This window comes from Gossypium hirsutum, chromosome A11 (genome assembly GCF_007990345.1).
Source record: "Gossypium hirsutum isolate 1008001.06 chromosome A11, Gossypium_hirsutum_v2.1, whole genome shotgun sequence".
NCBI classification, from domain to species: Eukaryota; Viridiplantae; Streptophyta; class Magnoliopsida; order Malvales; family Malvaceae; genus Gossypium; species Gossypium hirsutum.
The window spans coordinates 56249092-56271370 of NC_053434.1; the positions used below are offsets into that span (position 1 = coordinate 56249092).

Here is a 22279-nt window from a genome sequence, read left to right on the forward strand (position 1 = left end):
AAACAAAATGTCAAGGTTTTTAGACACGGACGTGTCATGGCCGTGTGAGGGACACTGGCCATAGAAACGGACGTGTGTCAAGCCGTGTGAAAACCCTTGTAGGTTCGAATTTAGAATTTAATTCACACGAGCATGGGACACAAGCATGTCCCTAGATGCTTAGGCCATGTGTGTCACACTGGCCATCACCACAGCCATGTTATAATGACCACACGGGGTGTTGCCCTTCCACACGGGCGTGTGCCCTGTTTCAAAAGTTATTTTTATTTAGTCGGTTTAAAGACCAGAGTTAGTTCTAAATGGTTTCAAAAGAGCTTTAAATTTGATCAAGTCTGGGTGACTCGAAAATGATTGTATGCATGTGATTAAGTATGGTAATGCTTCATGCCTAGTCCCGACCTCAGACTCAGGTAAGGGGTGTTACACTTTAAATCAGAATAATTAGCAGCATTACTAGCCCATACCTTTTGTGGAGTCTTTGTAAGAGTATGCCCAAAGATCAATCACGAGATGGTTGTAATAACATACTTGATTTATCATGTTTATTGATATAAGGCGTTGCCATTATTATTTCAGTTTCTTTTCTCTGTACATAAATAAATTGTTTTATAATAATGTCCTGAGAATAATATGATTATTCTTAAAAGATCCTTAGTCAAGTATTATTGTTGGCTAGGACAACAATGATGCATTAAGACTAACATGTAGTTGATTGATGATAAAGAGTTGTCATTGATATGGAGTGTCAAAATCAATGCATGAATATGTGTGTTAGAGAACAACATATTGGACTGACCTGCTATTAGTATGTTTCTTGGATTATTATGTAATTGCCACAACGTTATTCATAGTTATTAGTATGTATATGATCCTCAAACTTGAGATCATCATTATCCCAACATCGTGAGTTGTATATTTTGATATAGTCAAACGAACATCGTAACTGGTTGTTCTATAAAGACTAATGTTGGATATACCACAATCTATGTAGAGGGATATGGTTGATCAATATAGGAAAAGTCCCTCCTACATAATGGGAGTAATACCTTAGGCCACTTGATTGAGTGAGACTAGAAATGCATGGCCATGCTCAAATAAGTTGCTATGAGATGTCATACTTATTTGTGTATCATAGTTCACTTATGGTATCAAGAAACATGGGATGGACTATGCAAGTGTGACTATTCCATGACTTGTGTCCATTCCAAAGATATAGGACTTAAGGATTAATGCATGAAAGGTTAATCACAAAAGGTTATGTCGAATCATGACTTCTCGTAACTTAGGTAGCAATGATGCATTGCTAGATGCCACTCATTGTTTGTAACATTAGAATCGTTCTAATATTACTGCTAACGTTACAAGAACCTATAGGGTCACACCCTATGGTTGAAATGAACGGAGTAAAACATAGTTGGTATTGTATTCTGATTGTCAGATGAATTAAATTAATTATAGAATTAATTTAATTGGGCAATCAAATTGTTGAACATACTATAAGTACAAGGATGTTGTACACATAATCAGAACATAATTTCATTAGTATATGAATTTGGTTCGTATATAAGTTTAAATAAATATAGTTTACTGAAATCTTTATTATAATTAATGTAATTATAATTTTCGGTTAAACATTATTATATTTATTTTAATGATGACTATTATGTTCAGATTAATTTTAATGAATTAATATTCATTAAAAAGATATACCAATTAAAAGGGTGTTATATATGGCAAGGGTAAAAACCCTAAAGAGATAATATATAAATAAGCCCGAAACTATGCTAAAGGGTCTAGCAGCAGTCAAGCATAAAAATCACTGAAATAGTTTCTAAGATTTTTCTACCGTTCATTGTCAACTGGGTGGACTACGTAGAGGCCGACATCGGAAAGGTTGAGGCTTGGTTCGATAGTGGTTCAGGATTCCCGTTGCCTAGGCGTCACTGTCTACTCAGATTGAAGTTTCGGTAATTTTGAAACCTTTTATCACCCCGATATGTTCCTTACACATGAATCCATGGTTTGGATCGCAGGAATATCTTTAATTATTTTATTTTTTCACTACGCCTTAGAGGCACCGATGTTCCAATAGTCTTTTTCTCAATGGCAACGGATGGAGATTGGTTGATCCAAAAAACATGTAGTAGAGGCTACTTCGGCCCAAAACGACTTTGGTAAGTTGGCATTTGACAACATACATCGAACCTTCTCCATGATAGTTCTATTCATTCTTTATGCAACACCGTTTTGCTGTAGAGTATGACGAACTATCAAGTGTCTCACGATCCCTTCTAACTTGCATAGTTTATTAAACTCATCAGAACAAAACTCTAAGCCATTATCTGTGCGAAGGTATTTTATTTGTTTTCCCGTCTGTTTTTCAATCATAGCTTTCCAAGACTTAAATGCGGAAAACACATCACTTTTCTGATTCAGGAAGAACGCCCAAACTTTTCTAGAAAAATCATCAACAAAAATTAGCATATAATTAGCTCCACCTCTCGAAGGCACTCTGGATGTCCCCCACAGATCAAAATGAATATACTTCAACGTTCCCTTCGTGTTATGGATTCCTCTGGTGAATCAAACTCTCTTTTGCTTCACAAAATTGCAGTGCTCACAGAACTTTAGTTTGCAAATTCCTTGCCCATTAAGAATTCCTCTTTTGCTCAATTTTGTGATGCCATTCTCACTCATATACCCTAGGCGCATATGCTAGAGTTTAGTAATATTATCATCTGACAAGGAAGAGAAAGCGACAGCTGCATCACCAATAACAATAGAACCCTGCAAAACATATAACTTGGCAGTCCTTCTCTGCCCTATCATCACAACAAGGGAACCTATGGAAATCTTAAAAACCCCTGTAACACCCCTTACCCATATTCGACGCCGGAATAGGGTACGAGGCATTACTATACTTAAACACAAACAAACATTCAAAATCGAGACATGAATTTCCACCCAAATTTTAAAACTTTTCGTACACATCCATATTGTCCCTAATATGGGCCTATGACGCCCAAAACACACATTGGAAGCAGTTCAGGACTAAACTGAGAACTTTCAAAAATTTTTAAAACACTTAGAAAATTTTTCATCAAAATAGGGTCACACTGTGACAGCCCTAATTTGACCCTAGTCAGAATGTGGTTTCGGATCCACAAAACTGAGTCAAAAATTTATTTAAAATTTATTTGCATAACTTTTATGTGTGATAGTGCATGTGTGAAAAATTTGATGTTTTAATTTAGTCTTATGAATGGGAATTTTACTTGAAAGGACTTAGTTGAGAAACCTTGAAAATGGGATAGGCAAATGTGTAGTAGCCAAACATTTTATGTTTTAGTATTATGGGGGACTTGCATGTCAAATAGACCAATTTTGAATGTAAATGGCCGGCCAACATGCATGTAATCATGGGTTCTATTGTTTTTATTTTAATTGGTGGGAATTATATATATAATTAATATAGAAATAAGCATTTTATTATAAAATGATTTTTATATTGTGAAATAATGAATTTATAAAAGTAAATGGTGATAAAAACAAAGTTACATGATCTTTTCTTTCATTTTGCCGAAACCATAAAGAAAAGAAAAGAAAAAGGGAGCTAAGACATTCGGCTGGAGAATGTATAGATTAAGGTATGATATCATATGATTCTTTTGGAATTTTTGTGAAGTTGAGTTTGTTTTGATGCTTATAACGTGACCCATGGGTTAATTTTTTTTAGTTTGTGATACATGAAGCATTCGGTTATGTTCCTATATGTTAAATTGATGATGTTTTGTAGTATGTGATTAGAAATAGTTATAGATGAGTATGAACTAAATAAAAATTTCTATAAACGGTTAAAATGGACAAAAATCTTAATCGACTATTGTTGAGCAAGGTGAAGTTATGTTTAATTTTTATTTTAACTTAATTGTTAGTAAGTGTTTTATGGGTGCCGAATGTGGTCATTGAAGATGTCTTAATGAATAATATGGGTGGCTTGGGTTAATAACATTCGGTCAGAGATTATGTGTGCTAGTAAGTTTGGTATAATGTATAGGTTGGTTTTGTAGTCAGTTATTTTGGGAATGAATGTATATACAAGCCATGCGAAAATGGCTAAATTCTTAAGTTGGTTTTAGTTGTGTTTTGGTTGTGGTTATTTCTCTACTTGAATTCGGTTATGTACGATCATGCTATGAGCTCATTAGGGTTAATATCTTACAAATGAATGAAGTTTTAGTTATCTTATGTGTTAAGTGCGTTAAAAATAATTGATGATTTGGGTGGTATCTATGGTTGATTCGGTTATGGTCTTTTCATGAGTAAAAATATACATATGGAAATGGTTGTATTTTTAGTTGATATTTGTGTTCAAAATGGTTCAATTTGTTTTAGCCACATGTGCATAAATTGTAATAAATCTGCTTGGGACCGCAGCTGTAATGTGATTTTGGAAAATCACCATAAATTGTGAGAGTGGAGTTAGAAGATGAATAAACTATGTACTTAAAACTTAATGAGTCTTAGTTCAAATGAAATCAACGAGAACATATTTTGACTTCTGTACAATTAGAAATTTGATTCGAAATAAAGGGTGGTTAGAGTAGTCAAACGGTGAAACAGGGGGAACTTTAAGAAAATTCTGGTATTGATTGGCCAAACTAAAAATTCTTACAATTTTATGGATAAAAGATATATGAGTCTATTTTCAGGGAAATTTTACGGCAATTGATTTGGAGTTTCGTAGCTCCAGTTATAAATGATTTAGTGACTATTGCTCAGGAAGACAGCTTGCAGTGAAATTATGATTATGTGGTAAACATTGACAAAAATTTGTTAATGAGTTGCTTATTGATTTCTTACGAGCTTACTATGATCAGTAAGTGTGAAAGTCGAATATATATATTATATTTATAAAGTGATGCTTGAATAGTCGAATAATGACTAGTTTAAAATCTTTGAATTTAAGCTCAAGAGCATAGAGGGACAAATTCAGATAAGGGAAAAGATAAAGTAATCGAATAGCCGTTGTAATCGTTCGGCAACATTCGAGGTAAGTTCTTAAGTGTTTAAGCTTGATTCCTTTTTATATGCCTAAGAGTTAAATTAATATGGCAAAGAGAATGTAAATTTTATTTAGTTAATGTGCCGAATATGTAATGATTTAAGGCTATAACCCGATTATGTCTATTATGCTTAAGTTGAATTAGATTTGGAAATTTGATGCACTAAATGAGTGTTACAATGAGTAAACTATGCCGTATATGTGTTGGTAGAGATATCACGATTTGTGCTTATTAAATATCTAAAGGAAACCATGATGTGTATAAAATTATTATTAGTCCTTTGTGGTAGCCAAATATGGCTTGGCACTAAAGTGATTAAATGTGAACTTCGATGAGGTAAACTATTAAAAGTGTGGTGCTTTAAGACTATGGGCTAATACGATATGTGGATTCATTCCGTAAAGTAAATTATTCAGGTACGAATAACCTAATTAAGTATATGTGAATTAAATGAATTTGATGACTGATGTGAATCGAACATATAAGAAATGGATTCATGTTTATGTTCAACTATGAGACCTTGTGTTAAATCGACAATCGATTTCGTTCAATACATTAAGTTGGTCAAGTATGCGATATGTACTTATGCATGTTAAACCGAATGGAATTGAATCATGAATGTGAATTGAGAAGCATAGGTAAAAATGCCTATGTCATGTATGTGAGTAAGGGTAAAACCATCGTAAATTATCAATAAGGATGGGCTATGTGCGGAACCAACTTATAATTGCTAATTTGAAAGGTTGTGTATGAATCGGTGAGCAATATGTATATATTAGGTGAATTGTGACCTTTTGGTTCTACTTGAATTAAGTTGTGCGACAAATAACTTATGTATGTGACTTATAGTCGAATGGTCTCTATGGGTTAAGTTTGAATGGTGAAATGGATATGTGATATTTATGTATGACTTTTGAACCGAAATGTAAATGATGGTGTTCATATGGAGCTTATATCCGAATGTAGCAAATGACTACTAATGTGATATGTTGAATGAGATATGTTAATATATGATTAAATATGCATGATATTTGATGTGTATCCGGGCTTAAAGACCCGCAGGCTATATGCTTGAATTATATCCGAGTTAAATCCCGCAGGCTTCGTGCTGGTAATATATCCAGGTTAAATCCCGCAGGCCTAGTGCTGGTATTATATCTGAGTTTAAAGTCCCGTAGGCTTCGTGCTAGTGTTATGTTTGGGTTTTATACCTCGCAGGCCAAGTGTTAGTGAATTTGATAACGTATATGACTACGAGATCCTATGCTAAGATGATAAATTGAACTTATATTACACATTAAGTGATTCAGGTATGTGATATATATTATATGTGAGATTGATCTGACGGGAATTAAGAATGTGTAATGAGAAGCATATGAAAAGATGTTGTAAATTCATATGTATATTTGTATATGTGTGCATTCAGTTATTATGCAAAGTTACAAGATAGTTTTCGATATGCTATTTATCTATGAATGTTAAAAGTAAGTGTGGGTAAGAAATGATACACTAGTGAAATTTGAAAGAATTAAAGTTAATCCGGAAGCTTGTAAATACTATGTTTATATGAGTTTGAGTATAAACGGAGTAAAATGATATGTGTTTGTGCATAATTAGCCAAATAGTATTGTACTCAGAAAGTGTTATGTGCTTTCGAACATTTGGTTTGTTTTTAAGTTCAACTGTTTAAATTGCTTAAGACTTACTAAGCTTATGAAAGCTTACTTTGAATGTTATGTTTCTCTATTTATTTTTGTAAATCGTTGACTCCTACTATTAGCTCGGGGATCGTCAGCACTTTGTCACACTATCTACTATTGTAGTAATCATGTGATTTGGACTTAGCTTATGGCATGTATAGGATAGACTATAAATAGAATGATATTTTGACTATTGTATATAAGCCATGCGAATATGGCATCTTATGGAAGTTTACTTTTATAAGTTTTAAATTCGATCCTTGTTTGTGTCTATTAGTAATATAAATAAATGATCTTTTATTTAAGAAAAGGTTCAAAATTTTACTGTTCTGATCCGATTCCTAATTTCTGGAAACGTCTCGTCCTATTCCGGCGACGGTTACGGGATAGGGGTGTTACATTTTTATTGGTATCAAAGCTACGGTTTAGTCGATTCTAGGACTAACGTAGCACGTGTGAGTCTAGCTATACATGCCATAAAGTGATAAAATGATAGTGTGATGATTTCTGACAGTTAAAATGTGTTTTTCATAATATAATGAATTCCGATCCCGATCAAGCTGTAGCAGATGGTATTGAGAGGATTGAAACATGCTTATGATGTGTCAAAATTGAGAAAGGTATGAATAGAAGTATGATATACATTTGAAGTATTGAAATGCAAAGTATTTTTGCTGAATGTGTTATGAAATAAATATGGAAAAGTATATTAGGATAATGTGATGTATATTGTATGCATGAGAAGTTATATTTTGGTTCAGGATTTTATGTAAATGGGCGAAATATATACATATATATGTCATCTATTAGAGATGGAATTACTGTGTAGTTTATGCTTTGTTAATGTTATATATGATGTTATGTTTTAAATATGTGAATGAGAACTTTGAAGAGAAAATAATGTATTTGGAATGAGCCTACATGTAAATGATATCTATGATATAATGTCAAGTTGATATGATATGTATATATTGAAATGAAGTAAGTGAATTACAAATATGATATGCTATATGAAATGTATTAAAATGTGAATAAATATGCATGAAACTCGGTGATGTGTATTCAGGCCTTTGTGCCTAGCAGGCTTCGTGCCGGTGATGAGTATTCGGGCCTTTGTGCCTAGAAGGCTTCGTGCCGGTGATGTGTATTCGGGCCTTTGTGCCTAGCAGGCTTCGTGCCGGTGATGAGTATTCGGGCCTTCGTGCCTATTAGGCTTCGTGCCGGTGATGTGTATTCGGGCCTTCGTGCCTATTAGGCTTCGTGCCAGTGATGTGTATTCGGGTCTTCGTGCCTAGCAGGCTTAATGCCGGTGATTCGAGCAAGGTTTAAGTGTTCATTACTATATGAATTCAAAGTTAAATGAAAGAATATGTTTAAAGTGTACATATATTATGTTTTATAGACTTGGTTAAGTCATTTCAATGTGTAATAACGAATGAATATGAGCATTATGTGTACGAATGATTAGAGGCACTGTGTGTGCAAATTCCTTTAACCGAGCACTATGTGTGCGAGATCGGTAGTTGAGGCACTGTGTGTGCGAATTCCTTTAACCAAGCACTATGTGTGCGAGATCGGTAATTGAGGCACTGTGTGTGCGAGTTCTTCAATCGAGCACTATGTGTGCGAGATCGGTCAGTGGGCACTAAGTGTGTGAAATGAGATTCATGTAAGACCTCGTCTGGGACGAAGGCATTGATTTGAGATGTTGTGTAAGACCATGTCTAGGACATGGCATCGACTCGATATGTGATAACATGTAAGACCATGCTTAAAGTAAACGACATACTCAGACAAGTACGATGCTCTTTAAATTGACAAATGTTAGGAAATAGAATTGAAGTTAGATGTTGAATTTTAATTAGATACTGATATTCGGTATTTGAGTTTGAATTGGGGATTAATAGATATAAATTGATGATTGATTATTGTTTCGGCTGTAATTTTGTTATAAGTGGATACGTGAAAAAAAAGTGGTGGATATGTTGTTAAGGAATGGATTTATGTTATATGTACACTTAAGTGCTTAGTTGAAAATGTGTTATGGATTTAGTCTATGAGATTCTCGGTATATGAAGTTATATGTGCTATTGCTGAATGGACACTATTTTGTTAATCTTGTTCAAGAAATTATTTTGATTAAGTTTCGACATTCGAAAGTTTGAAATAATTTTTGATGAATGCTGATAATTTTGGATATACGAGTTATGCGCTAGAATAAATCTCATGCCAGTATATTATATTAGGCTTTATGCCTATTCGACTATATACGGGTAACGTTAACTATGATTGAATATGCTAAATGAACTAAATGTTCAGGTATGTGGAAATTGACTTTTCTTTTGGAAATGAGTTAAGTTGAATATTGAGATGTGATAAAGTTATAAAGGATATTTGTAACACCCCTATCCCGTAACCGTCGCCGGAATAGGTAAGGGGCATTACCAGACTTGTAACTCATGTCAGAACAGTAAAATTTTGAACTTTTTCTTGAAATAAAGATCATTCATTTAAATAAGTACTAAGCACAGCCAGGAGTAAAATTTAAACTTCTCTAAGTAAACATTCAAAAGATTCCATTTTCGCATGGCTTATATACATTAACCAAAATATTCTTCCGCCACTAGTCTATTCTATACATGCCATAAGATAATCCAAAACATAGCAGTACCAAGCAGTGGATAGTGATAGTGTGACAAGTTGCTGACGATCCCCGAGCAAAAGGCCAAATTCAACAATCTATGAAACAGAGAAACATAACAACAGAGTAAGCTTTTATAAGCTTAGTAAGTCTTAAGCAAATTTAAAAAAAAAACTCTTGAACTCAAATATAACCAGTTTGTTTATTTGATTCATATATATAACATTTCATTTCATATCTATAGTTACCCTCATCAGTCAAGTCAAAATGTATATCTCCCAATATCCTATAATATTTCTCCATAACTGTATACCCACATATTCATATGGCATTTTCATATTTGCTTTCCACTTTACAATCATGATTTAATTCTGATGAGTCTAACATGTACGAGTATTTATCACATACCTGACCAACCAAATTAAAGTCGATCTTACGAATTCTCATATAACCTCTTTCTAGGTATACTGCCCTTTTTGGCCGAATATACACAATTACGTAATACACAATAAGCAGATAAATTCTCACTTGATAGTGATCTCTTATAAACATAGGTACATTACATATTTTCACCTAACTTTTAACATTGACCAAATGCGCAATAACCATAGAAACAGTCTTATTGTTTTACTCACATATGCATCACATAACAACCTTGTGATTTAATTCAAATCAAGCTTAAATATAAGCTCAGAATACATACCTGTCCAACTTAACGCATTGAACGTATTTATTAACAATTGTTACTGTGAAGTCATATAATCTTACGCTTTACTCGAATCATCAGTGAGACCTTTAGCTCGGATAATCCCCACACGTAGTCATCGGGTCTTACCCGGTCATAATCTCCACACGTAGTCATCGGGTCTTACCAGGAATATATTTCAAAGTTTCATGTACATTTAATCCCATGTTACAACATTCACATCGACTATCATATTTGTAATTCATTTGCCTCATCAAATATCTACTAATACACACATTTCACAATTTGTTATTCGGCCACAATATATATACACATCTCATACATATTTCACATTAGCCATTTGGCTTTACCACATATGCATGGCTCATAGATATTTCACATTAGCCATTCAGCTTTACCACATATATATATCTCATACATATTTTACATTAGCCATTCGGCTTTACCACATATATATATCTTGTACATCAATTTCATCATAACAAAATTGACTAGGTACACTAGTCATTTACGGCTTATAGCCTCACTTTAATACGGATTCGGTACTTTGATTAAAATTTTAATTGATAGGTTATAAGCAACTCAAACAGTTTTATCAATGTTTATTACTTAATCACAAATTCACTACAAGCTGTTTTTCCCGAGCAATAGTCATTAAATTATTCCTAACTGGAGCTACAAAACTCAAAATGAAGTTCTGTTAATTTTTCCTAAAAATAGACTCATACATATTTTATCCATAAAATTTTTAGAATTTATGGTTTGGCCAATTAATACCAGATTTTTCTTAAAGTTTCCCCAGTATCACTGTTTGACTATACTGCCACTCTTCACTACGAATCAAATTCCTCATTGTACAGAATTTAAAATATGTTCTTGTTTATTTCATTTGAAACTAGACTCATTAAGGAGTCTAAGAATATAAATTTTGTCTTATAACAATTTTTGTACAATTTATAATTGTTTTCTAAAAATAGAACAGGGAATTTTTTAGTCATTCTGACACTATCTCACACAACTTTAAATATCTCATTATCAGCAATTCCTTTGCTTACACAGTTTCTTTTATAAGAAACTAGACTCATTAATCTTTAATTACATAATTTATTCAGCCCCTAATTCAACTCCAACAATTTATGGTGATTTTCTAAATTCACATTACTGCTGCTGTCCTAAGCAGAGTTATTACAATTTATTCTTAAATTTCCAAAGTTCAAACACTTAAGAACTTACCTTGAATTTGATCGACTTAGTACAAATCGGCTATTCAACTACTTTCTCTTTTCCCCTATCCGAAGTTGGTGTCCTTTGTTCTTGAGCTAGTTTTAAACAAATTCAAATCATTACTAATCCATAATTCATGCACCTTATTTCGGGTATATCAAAACTCATTCAAAACAAGAAGTATAATTATTCACTTATCATTACATTCGGAATTCATATACTCTTTAATAGAAAACCACATCAAATATTAACATCTTATCATATTTCATCTAAATAAATAAATAAAAAAATAAAAAAATTCCGATAATTTTATTCACATAGTACATGCAGTACTTTCATTTTTCGCTATTTAAACACATATCAAATTAAACATAAATTTTCTAATGACTATATGCCACATAACTCTTAAATAAATTTAGCCGAATGTCTCTATATTTACAAAGCACATACATAAGGCATATACATATATATAACTATCATAAGAACCTTAGTCTTAACTAAATTATTAGTTTCATTTACTAAAAAAAATCATTCAACCAAGTATTCAAATATAGCTTAACACCAAACTCACATTCGGCACTCTATTAACGCAACATAACCATTTTCACCTTGTTAACACATAATCGGCAAGGTTAAATCCCATATACACAACTTAAGTCCATCCTTTAACAATCATAATTCACTCTAAGGCCAGAAGCTACCTAAACATCACTATCAAGTCTCTTTTTACCATTTAACAACCTTAAAGCTTACTTAATAGTCAATTTAAAATTAAAAAAAAAAACAACATCCAAAATTTAACACAATGCCACATAGCCGAATACCACTTTTAGTAATGAAATTCATCTTTAACACAAAATTACTAAGCCTCGCTTAATAATTAACTATTTAGAACTCTCAAACATCAAATACTTCAAATTTTATGCAATCCACACCATAGTCGAAATGCTTAATGTAAGAAATTGAGTTAAATTTAAGCTAAATTTAAGCTCCCAATCATAAACTAAACTTATAACTTTACACACTCAATAATTTTAACATTATCAAGTCCATCCAACACTTATCTAGCAACTTTTAACTTTAAAAACAAATCCCTAGCTCAAAACACATGAACTGAACTTAATATGCCACTTAGACCAAAATTAGCAAATGGGTTTCGGCTAGATAAAGAAGTGAAGCTCGTATTCATCAAAATTTAACAAAATTACAATGAAATTACCTTAGAAATTGGCCTCCAAAAGACCGAACATTCCCAAGTCACTTTCCCCTTTTTCTTTCTTTAGTTTCGGCTAAAACCCCAAAACAATGAAGTCTCCCCTATGTTCTTATCACTCACTATCTTTTATTATAATCATTTTACTTAATACAAAATACATATACACATAATTTAAGTGCAATCATGGTCGGCCACTAAAATTAAAATGGTGCATTTGACATGCAAATCCCATCTTTTAAATCATGCAAATATTTGGCCCTTTTAATTAACCTCGTACATTTTCAATGTTTCACATATAAGCCCCTTTAATAAAATTCACATCTAAATGACAAAATCAATACACCAAAATTTCACACATGTAATTTCACATATAATAGACATGAAATTTAACATTTAATTATTTTTGCGGCTCGGTTTAGTGGTCCCAAAACCACTTCTCGACTAGGGGCAGATTAGGGATGTTACAATATTCATTGGAATGTTTGAGAATAAGTATACTTTCGGCCAGGTTACATCTTATACATGAATGAAAATGTGGGTTATGAATATGTGAGTTGATGTTATGTATTATACATGTTAATATGTGATTTATATGTGTTTGAAATGCAAGTATAAATTCAATTAAGTGATTATTGCTTATGAAATCAAGAAAATGAGATGTATGTGTATACTTGTAGAAATGTTTATGTATTGATTTTATAGATCGATGTGAAAGCAGTAATGAATTACAATTGTTATTGATGAACTAATGTTTATATGGACATAATTCAATAAGAGGACGTTATCCTAACCTAGTCGCTACTAAGATTTTCGGGGACGAAAATCCCTAAGGAGGGGAGAGTTGTGACAGCCCTAATTTGACCCTAGTCGGAATGTGGTTTCGTGACCACAAAACCGAGTAAAAAATTTATTTAAAATTTATTTGCATAACTTCTATGTGTGATAGTGCACGTGTGAAAAATTTGATGTTTTAATTTAGTCTTATGAATGGGAATTTTACTTGAAAGGACTTAGTTGAGAAACCTTGAAAATGGGATAGGCAAATGTGTAGTAGCCAAACATTTTATGTTTTAGTATTATAGGGGACTTGCATGTCAAATAGACCAATTTTGAATGTAAATGGCCGGCCAACATGCATGTAATCATGGGTTCTATTGTTTTTATTTTAATTGGTGGGAATTATATATATAATTAATATAGAAATAAGAATTTTATTATAAAATGATTTTTATATTGTGAAATAATGAATTTATAATAGTAAATGGTGATAAAAACAAAGTTACATGATACTTTCTTTCATTTTGCCGAAACCATAAAGAAAAGAAAAGAAAAAGGAAGCTAAGACATTCGGCTGGAGAATGTATAGATTAAGGTATGATATCATATGATTCTTTTGGAATTTTTGTGAAGTTGAGTTTGTTTTGAAGCTTATAACGTGACCCATGGGTTAATTTTTTTTAGTTTGTGATACATGAAGCATTCGGTTACGTTCCTATATGTTAAATTGATGATGTTTTGTAGTATGTGATTAGAAATAGTTATAGATGAGTATGAACTAAATAAAAATTTCTATAAACGGTTAAAATGGACAAAAATCTTAATCAACTATGGTTGAGCAAGGTGAAGTTATGTTTAATTTTTATTTTAACTTAATTGTTAGTAAGTGTTTTATGGGTGCCGAATGTGGTCATTGAAGATGTCTTAATGAATAATATGGGTGGCTTGGGTTAATAACATTCGGTCAAAGATTATGTGTGCTAGTAAGTTTGGTATAATGTATAGGCTGGTTTTGTAGTCAGTTATTTCGGGAATGAATGTATATACAAGCCATGCGAAAATGGCTAAATTCTTAAGTTGGTTTTAGTTGTGTTTTAGTTGTGGTTATTTCTCTACTTGAATTTGGTTATGTATGATCATGCTATGAGCTCATTAGGGTTAATATCTTACAAATGAATGAAGTTTTAGTTATCTTATGTGTTATGTGCGTTAAAAATGATTGATGATTTGGGTGGTATCTATGGTTGATTCGATTATGGTCTTTGCATGAGTAAAAATATACATATGGAAATGGTTGTATTTTTAGTTGATATTTGTGTTCAAAATGGTTCAATTTGTTTTAGCCACATGTGCATAAATTGTAATAAATCTGCTTGGGACCGCAGCTATAATGTGATTTTGAAAAATCACCATAAATTGTGAGAGTGGAGTTATAAGATGAATAAACTATGTACTTAAAGCTTAATGAGTCTAATTTACAATTAGAAATTTGATTCGTAATAAAGGGTGGTCAGAGTAGTCAAACGGTGAAACAGGGGGAAACTTTAAGAAAATTCTGGTATTGATTGGCCAAACTAAAAATTCTTAAAATTTTATGGATAAAAGATATATGAGTCTATTTTCAGGGAAATTTTACGGCAATTGATTTGGAGTTTCGTAGCTCCAGTTATAAATGATTTAGTGACTGTTGCTCAGGAAGACAGCTTGCAGTGAAATTATGATTATGTGGTAAACATTGACAAAAATTTGTTAATGAGTTGCTTATTGATTTCTTATAAGCTTACTATGATCAGTAAGTGTGAAAGTCGAATATATATATATATTATATTTATAAAGTGATGCTTGAATAGTCGAATAATGACTAGTTTAAAATCTTTGAATTTAAGCTCAAGAGCATAGAGGGACAAATTCGGATAAGGGAAAAGAGAAAGTAATCGAATAGCCGTTGTAATCGTTCGGCAACATTCGAGGTAAGTTCTTATGTGTTTAAGCTTGATTCCTTTTTATATGCCTAAGAGTTAAATTAATATGGCAAAGAGAATGTAAATTTTATTTAGTTAATGTGCCGAATATGTAATGATTTAAGGCTATAACCCGATTATATCTATTATGCTTAAGTTGAATTGGATTTGGAAATTTGATGCACTAAATGAGTGTTACAATGAGTAAACTATGCCGTATATGTGTTGGTAGAGATATCACGATTTGTGATTATTAAATATCTAAAGGAAACCATGATGTGTATAAAATTATTATTATTAGTACTTTGTGGTAGCCAAATATGGCTTGGCACTAAAGTGATTAAATGTGAACTTCGATGAGGTAAACTATTAAAAGTGTGGTGCTTTAAGACTATGGGCTAATACGATATGTGGATTCGTTCTGTAAAGTAAATTATTCAGGTACGAATAACCTAATTAAGTATATGTGAATTAAATGAATTTGATGATTGATGTGAATCGAACATATAAGAAATGGTTTCATGTTTATGTTCAACTATGAGACCTTGTGTTAAATCGACAATCGATTTCGTTCAATACATTAAGTTGGTCAGGTATGTGATATGTACTTATGCATGTTAAATCGAATGGAATTGAATCATGAATGTGAATTGAGAAGCATAGGTAAAAATTCCTGTGTCATATATGTGAGTAAGGGTAAAACCATCGTAAATTATCGATAAGGATGGGCTATGTGCGGAACCAACTTATAATTGCTAATTTGAAAGGTTGTGTATGAATCGGTGAGCAATATGTATATATTAGGTGAACTGTGACCTTTTGGTTCTACTTGAATTAAGTTGTGTGATAAATAACTTATGTATATGACTTTTGAACCGAAATGTAAATGATGGTGTTCATATGGAGCTTATATCCGAATGTAGCAAATGACTACTAATGTGATATGTTGAATGAGATGTGTTAATATATGATTAAATATGCATGATATTTGATGTGTATCCGGGCTTAAAGACCCGCAGGCTATATGCTGGAATTATATCCGGGTTAAATCCCGCAGGCTTCGTGCTGGTAATATATCCGAGTTAAATCCCGCAGGCCTAGTGCTGGTATTATATCTGAGTTTAAAGTCCCGTAGGCTTCGTGCTGGTGTTATGTTTGGGTTTTATACCTCGCAGGCCAAGTGTTAGTGAATTTGATAAAGTATATGACTACGAGATCCTATGCTAAGATGATAAATTGAACTCATATTACACATTAAGTGATTCAGGTATGTGATATATATATTATATGTGAGATTGATCTGACGGGAATTAAGAATGTGTAATGAGAAGCATATGAAAAGATGTTGTAAATTCATATGTATATTTGTATATGTGTGCATTCAGTTATTATGCAAAGTTACAAGATAGTTTTCGATATGCTATTTATCTATGAATGTTGAAAGTAAGTGTGGGTAAGAAATGATACACTAGTGAAATTTGAAAGAATTAAAGTTAATCCGCAAGCTTGTAAATACTATGTTTATATGAGTTTGAGTATAAATAGAGTAAAATGATATGTGTTTGTGCATAATCAGCCAAATAGTATTGTACTCAGAAAGTGTTATGTGCTTTCGAACATTTGGTTTGTTTTTAAGTTCAACTGTTTAAATTGCTTAAGACTTACTAAGGTTATGAAAGCTTACTTTGAATGTTATGTTTCTCTGTTTATTTTTGTAAATCGTTGACTCTTACTATTAGCTCGGGGATCATCAGCACTTTGTCACACTATCTACTATTGTAGTAATCATGTGATTTAGACTTAGCTTATGGCATGTATAGGATAGACTATAAATAGAATGATATTTTGACTATTGTATATAAGCCATGCGAATATGGCATCTTATGGAAGTTTACTTTTATAAGTTTTAAATTCGATCCTTATTTGTGTCTATTAGTTATATAAATAAATGATCTTTTATTTAAGAAAAGGTTCAAAAATTTACTGTTCTGATCCGATTCCTAATTTCTGGTAACGTTTCAACCTATTCCGGTGAATGTTACGGGATAGGGGTGTTACACACACACCCGTGTGGCTTGGGACACGCCCGTGTGGTTAACCCATATGGTCACACACGCCCGTGTCCTTAACCCATGTAACTCTCTGTTTATGACGTCATGTACCAAAGGAAGTCACACGGCTAAGTTACACGCCCGTGTGCTAGGCCGTGTGGCGAATTTAATTTTCAAAATTTTCATAAAATAGGTGCAGACTTCACACGCCCATTACACCTAGGCCATGTCCGTCACACGGCTGAAACACACTGCCGTGTTTCTGCCGTGTTGACAAAAATAAGGCTATTTACCAAGCCATTTTGCCACCCTTACTTGCACCAACCTACACAACAACAAACAACACCAATCCAAGCATATACATACAACCAAATCAGCGGCAAACAAGATATCAATACATCATTTGCACACACTAACATCTATCATGCATAAACATCACATACTTTCTTTTCCATTCATGCCAATTTCATCTTCATGATAAGCATTATCACATAAACATACCGATAACCAATAAGATTAATATTAGCCAATTTCCAATGGCTATATACAAAATGAATTATTAACTATTACATTGCCAACAAATTTGGCTAAACCAATATGACACATAACAAAATGACCAAGTCCTTATACATGCCATACTCAAAATATTGAAAGCAAGTATACCCAAAACAATCGTTTGATAGTGTGAATCGAGCTCCGATGTTCCTCTATCCTCGAGCTAGCTTGGTGACACTATAAGGAATGGAAAGAAAGGGGGAGTAAGCCTTAAAGCTTAGAAAGTTTGCACGCAAATAATAAGCAACATAAATCATACATAATATATAACTATTCAACATAAGTTAACATAAATATCATCATATATCTTAGGCATAACTTACTCATTAGCATTCTTACCAAGAGTTCATCTCATACTAAAGTCTGTACTCATGAGTTTTACATACATACCTATACCAACTCATAACATAGTTGCGTACTTTGTCAACTTTGATATACTCTTCAGATTACCCATTGAACACTTGGAATACTATCAGATACATCGAAAGTCTTGCACATAAGTGCCACATATGTAGCCAATGCTACCTCATATCTCATAACACATAGGGCTCACACACAAGCTAATCACGGGCTTGCTCACACAAGCTGTCAGTCAAGACGTAGCTACACATGCTGCTCACTAGAAACACAAAAATTTATATACTTTTTCATACCCAATTTTACTTAATGCAAATTCTGTTAAATTCTTGTTGAAAAATAATTAAATATTATAAAATAATTAACTCATGCTAAAAATATGAACATGGTGAATTTATTTAATTTTATACTTAATTTTGATTAATTTTGACTGTTTTCGACAGATTCGCGCAAAGGGCAAAAATTGGCTCAGCTGACACTGCTGAAAGAACAAAACCAAGAAGCAATTTAAATTATCGAGGCACTTTAATTTCCAGCCTAAGACGGTCTAGAAATGTGTATTAATTCATAATTTAATTAATTTTAATTTATTCCCCATTTAATTTGGGTTAAATACATTATTTTTAATTAATTATGGAGAAAGGGTCCAGTCGAACCGTACTGGTCGAGCCAGATTGAGTGAACCAAACCAGCCACTAAATGGGCAGCCCAGAACCATCCATATGCTGACCCAAATCAGCATTTTAGCTAATTAAATATGCTTGCAAAAATGCCTTCAAAATACTTCTGAATTGCATTCAAACCCCACCTTAAATTATGGCTTTGTAGATTTGCCCCAAGCTTAAAATAGCAAAGTTGAAACTTTCAACTTTGCCATGTGTGTGGCTGGCCAAGGGAGGGCTCTTTGGCTGCTGGAATTTTCTATTTTTAGCAGCCAAAATCAGCTATAAAAGCCACCCCTTGCTGATCATTCAAAGCATCTCTCACTTCACATCATTCTCTCATTCCCTCTCTTACTTTTCTCTCATTTTTTCCATTCCATTCCCTTTTGTTCAAGTGCTGATTCCTTCTCTTGGGAAAGAGGCTTCCATCAGCCATTTTGGAGCAGCAATTATGTGTTCATAATCCACCTTGATAGCCAAGGCCAAAGAAGAATGAAGAACGGAGCAACTAGTCAAGCCACGGAGAAACACCGGATTTGCCTCTTGTTCCTTAACTCTTTAATTTTTTGTTGTTGTTTTGACGAACATGTTTATGAATATTTATGCTATTGAAATGGTTATTTTAATCAATTCAGCTTAAATTATGTTTGTGTTGGGTTGATTATATTCTGCCTGTTTAAATTGTTAAAATGATGTTTATGCTGTTATAAGCCTCGGTAAGATGCTTGATTAAGGAAAACCATGCCTAAGTTATTCTTGCGTTACGACTGTGAGGTAACTAATGAATTAATTATTTAAATAGATTGCAATTGTAATTAGTTGACACAATACTTAATCAGTGCATGTTTATTCTTCTAAGGTAGCTGAAGGTTAAATTAGCAATATATTTGGCTATATTATTGCCTTGCATAACTTGCAAGATTATTGTGATTAAATTGTTTCAAGGTAAGAATATCTTGTTACTTCACAAAGTCTTTTATATGCTTATTAGATTTAAATAATCGTTTGAATTGACATAGGTATATGCAAGAGATTGGTTCAATTTAATGAGTATGTATGTGCAATAACATGTTTGCTTGCTAGAATCTATTTAGTTAGTTGAATTGACATAGGGATATGTCAAGAGATGAATGGATTTTTGTATGTAAATTTGTTCATAAGTTAGCAAATTACCGGGTTGCTGTGAATTTATTCGTAACAGTGTAAACATGAGTTTAATAATTCTAAGTTAAAGGAATATGATTAATCCAACACAAGTATGTTACATTGATTAAATTTTATTTGAAATCGTGCACTAGAACTCTTTTGTTTTATTTAAATCATTTACTTAAGTTTTTAAATAGTTTTTGCTCATATTCTAAAACCAAATTATTTTTACTTCACCAAAGTGTTTAACAATTAATTTAATAAATAATTCTTTTTATAGTCCCTGTGAGTATGATAACTCGACATTTACTTGACACTTTATTACTTGTTGCGATTGTGTGCACTTGCACATTATTTTCTCCGTTCCAAGTTTTTGGCGCCGTTGCCGGGGACTGTTTCAAAAAGTCATTATTTGTGAATTTTTTAGTTTTACATTTTGGTTTATTTTTCTGTTTAATTTTTAACTTAATTAAGTTTTCTTTAATAATTTCAGGTGTTTATAAGTATTGACCAGATTATTGACTTACTCCCTGTAGACCCTAAGATTGAACGAACTTTCCGACAGCGAAGAAGACAAGCGAACCAGAGAAGGACTGAAGGAATGAATTTCGAGAATATGAATCAAGGAAATAGAGCAAACCTTGCTCAAAATCCTATCCTTATTGTTGACGATAGGGATAGAGCTTTAAGACAATATGTTGTTCCAGTATTTAAAGATCTTAATCCAAGTCGAGGCACAACAATTTGAACTGAAGCTAGTCATGTTCTAGATGCTTCAGACAGTGGGCCAATTTAGTGGATTGCCTACAGAAGATCCTAATCTTCATTTAAGACTATTTATGGAGGTGAGCGACTCTTTCAAATTAGCTGGAGTTACTGAAGATACATTACGATTGAAGTTGTTCCTGTACTCACTAAGGGACAGAGCTTGAGCCTGGTTGAATTCATTGCCACCAAACTCAATTTCTAAATGGCAAGAGTTAGCTGAAAGATTCCTCATGAAGTATTTCCCGCCTAGTAAGAATGCTAAGTTGAGGAACGAGATCACTGCCTTCCAACAAATGGATGATGAATCCTTGTATAAGGCATGGGAACAGTACAAAGAACTACTAAGGAAATGCCCTCATCACGGAAGCCCACACTGCATCCAACTTGAGACATTTTATAATGGTCTTAATGCTCAGACGAGGATGGTAGTGGATGCTTCTGCTAACAGTGCTCTCCTTTCTAAGTCTTATAATGAGGCTTACGAAATCATCGAGAGGATCGCCAGTAACAATTATCATTAGCTGACCAATCGAACCGCGTCAAGAAAACGAGTTGCTGGAATACATGAAGTGGATGCTCTCACTTCACTTGCATCTCAGGTATCTTCAATATCCTCAATGCTTAAGAATCTTACCGCTAATGAGTCTAATAGTTTTACAGCCCAACCACCTCACCAATTTGAGAGTATAGCCTGTGTTTATTGTGGAGAAGGACATTTGTTCAAAGAATGTCCATCAAACCCCAAATCTGTATATTACATGAGTAACCAGAACCAAAATCGAGGAAGGCAAGGACTGCAATCCAACTTCTACAACCCATCGTGGCGAAACCATCAGAATTTTTATTGGAGTAACCAAGGGCCTGGAACTAGTAATAACTACACTCAATCTAGACCGACTCAGCCGCCTAGTTTTTCCCAACAAGCTCAGAAACCAGCTCAGGCCAAATCATCCAATAGCTTAGAGAATTTATTGAAGGCATACATGGCAAAAAACAATGCCACTCTAAGGAATTTGGAGAATCGAGTGGGCCAGCTGGCTACTGAACTCAGGAACCGACCACAAGCTGCTTTACCTAGTGATACAGAGAATCCGAGGAATCTAGGGAAGGAACATTGAAAAGCGTTGACATTGAAGAGCGGAAAGATAGTAGAGACTAACACTATTGAAGCTGAAAAGGAGCCAGCTGATGCTCATGACTCAGAGGAAATTCAACCGAGTGTTGAAATTCTAGTTGCACAAGAATCAAAATCTTAAAAACCCGACAAGGTAATTCCAGAACTAGCTAATTCTGATCAACTAACAACTCCGTTAGATGCAGAATTGCCACAGAAAACGAATCAACCAGTTTTAGTAAAGAAACCTCCACCAAGCTATCCTCAAAGACTTCAGAAGCAGAAGCAGGAAATCCAATTCAAGAAATTCCTAGATGTACTCAAGCAACTTCATA

At 33.2% G+C, this 22279-nt stretch overlaps 1 non-coding gene across 1 annotated transcript; it reads right to left on the reverse strand.

Annotated features, from left to right (window-relative positions):
• Positions 1-21090: 21090 nt before the first annotated feature.
• LOC121210659 (small nucleolar RNA R71) lies at positions 21091-21194 on the reverse strand. Its single transcript, XR_005905773.1, has one exon. It is a non-coding gene; the product is annotated as a small nucleolar RNA R71 (small nucleolar RNA).
• Between the last annotated feature and the right edge of the window lie 1085 nt (positions 21195-22279).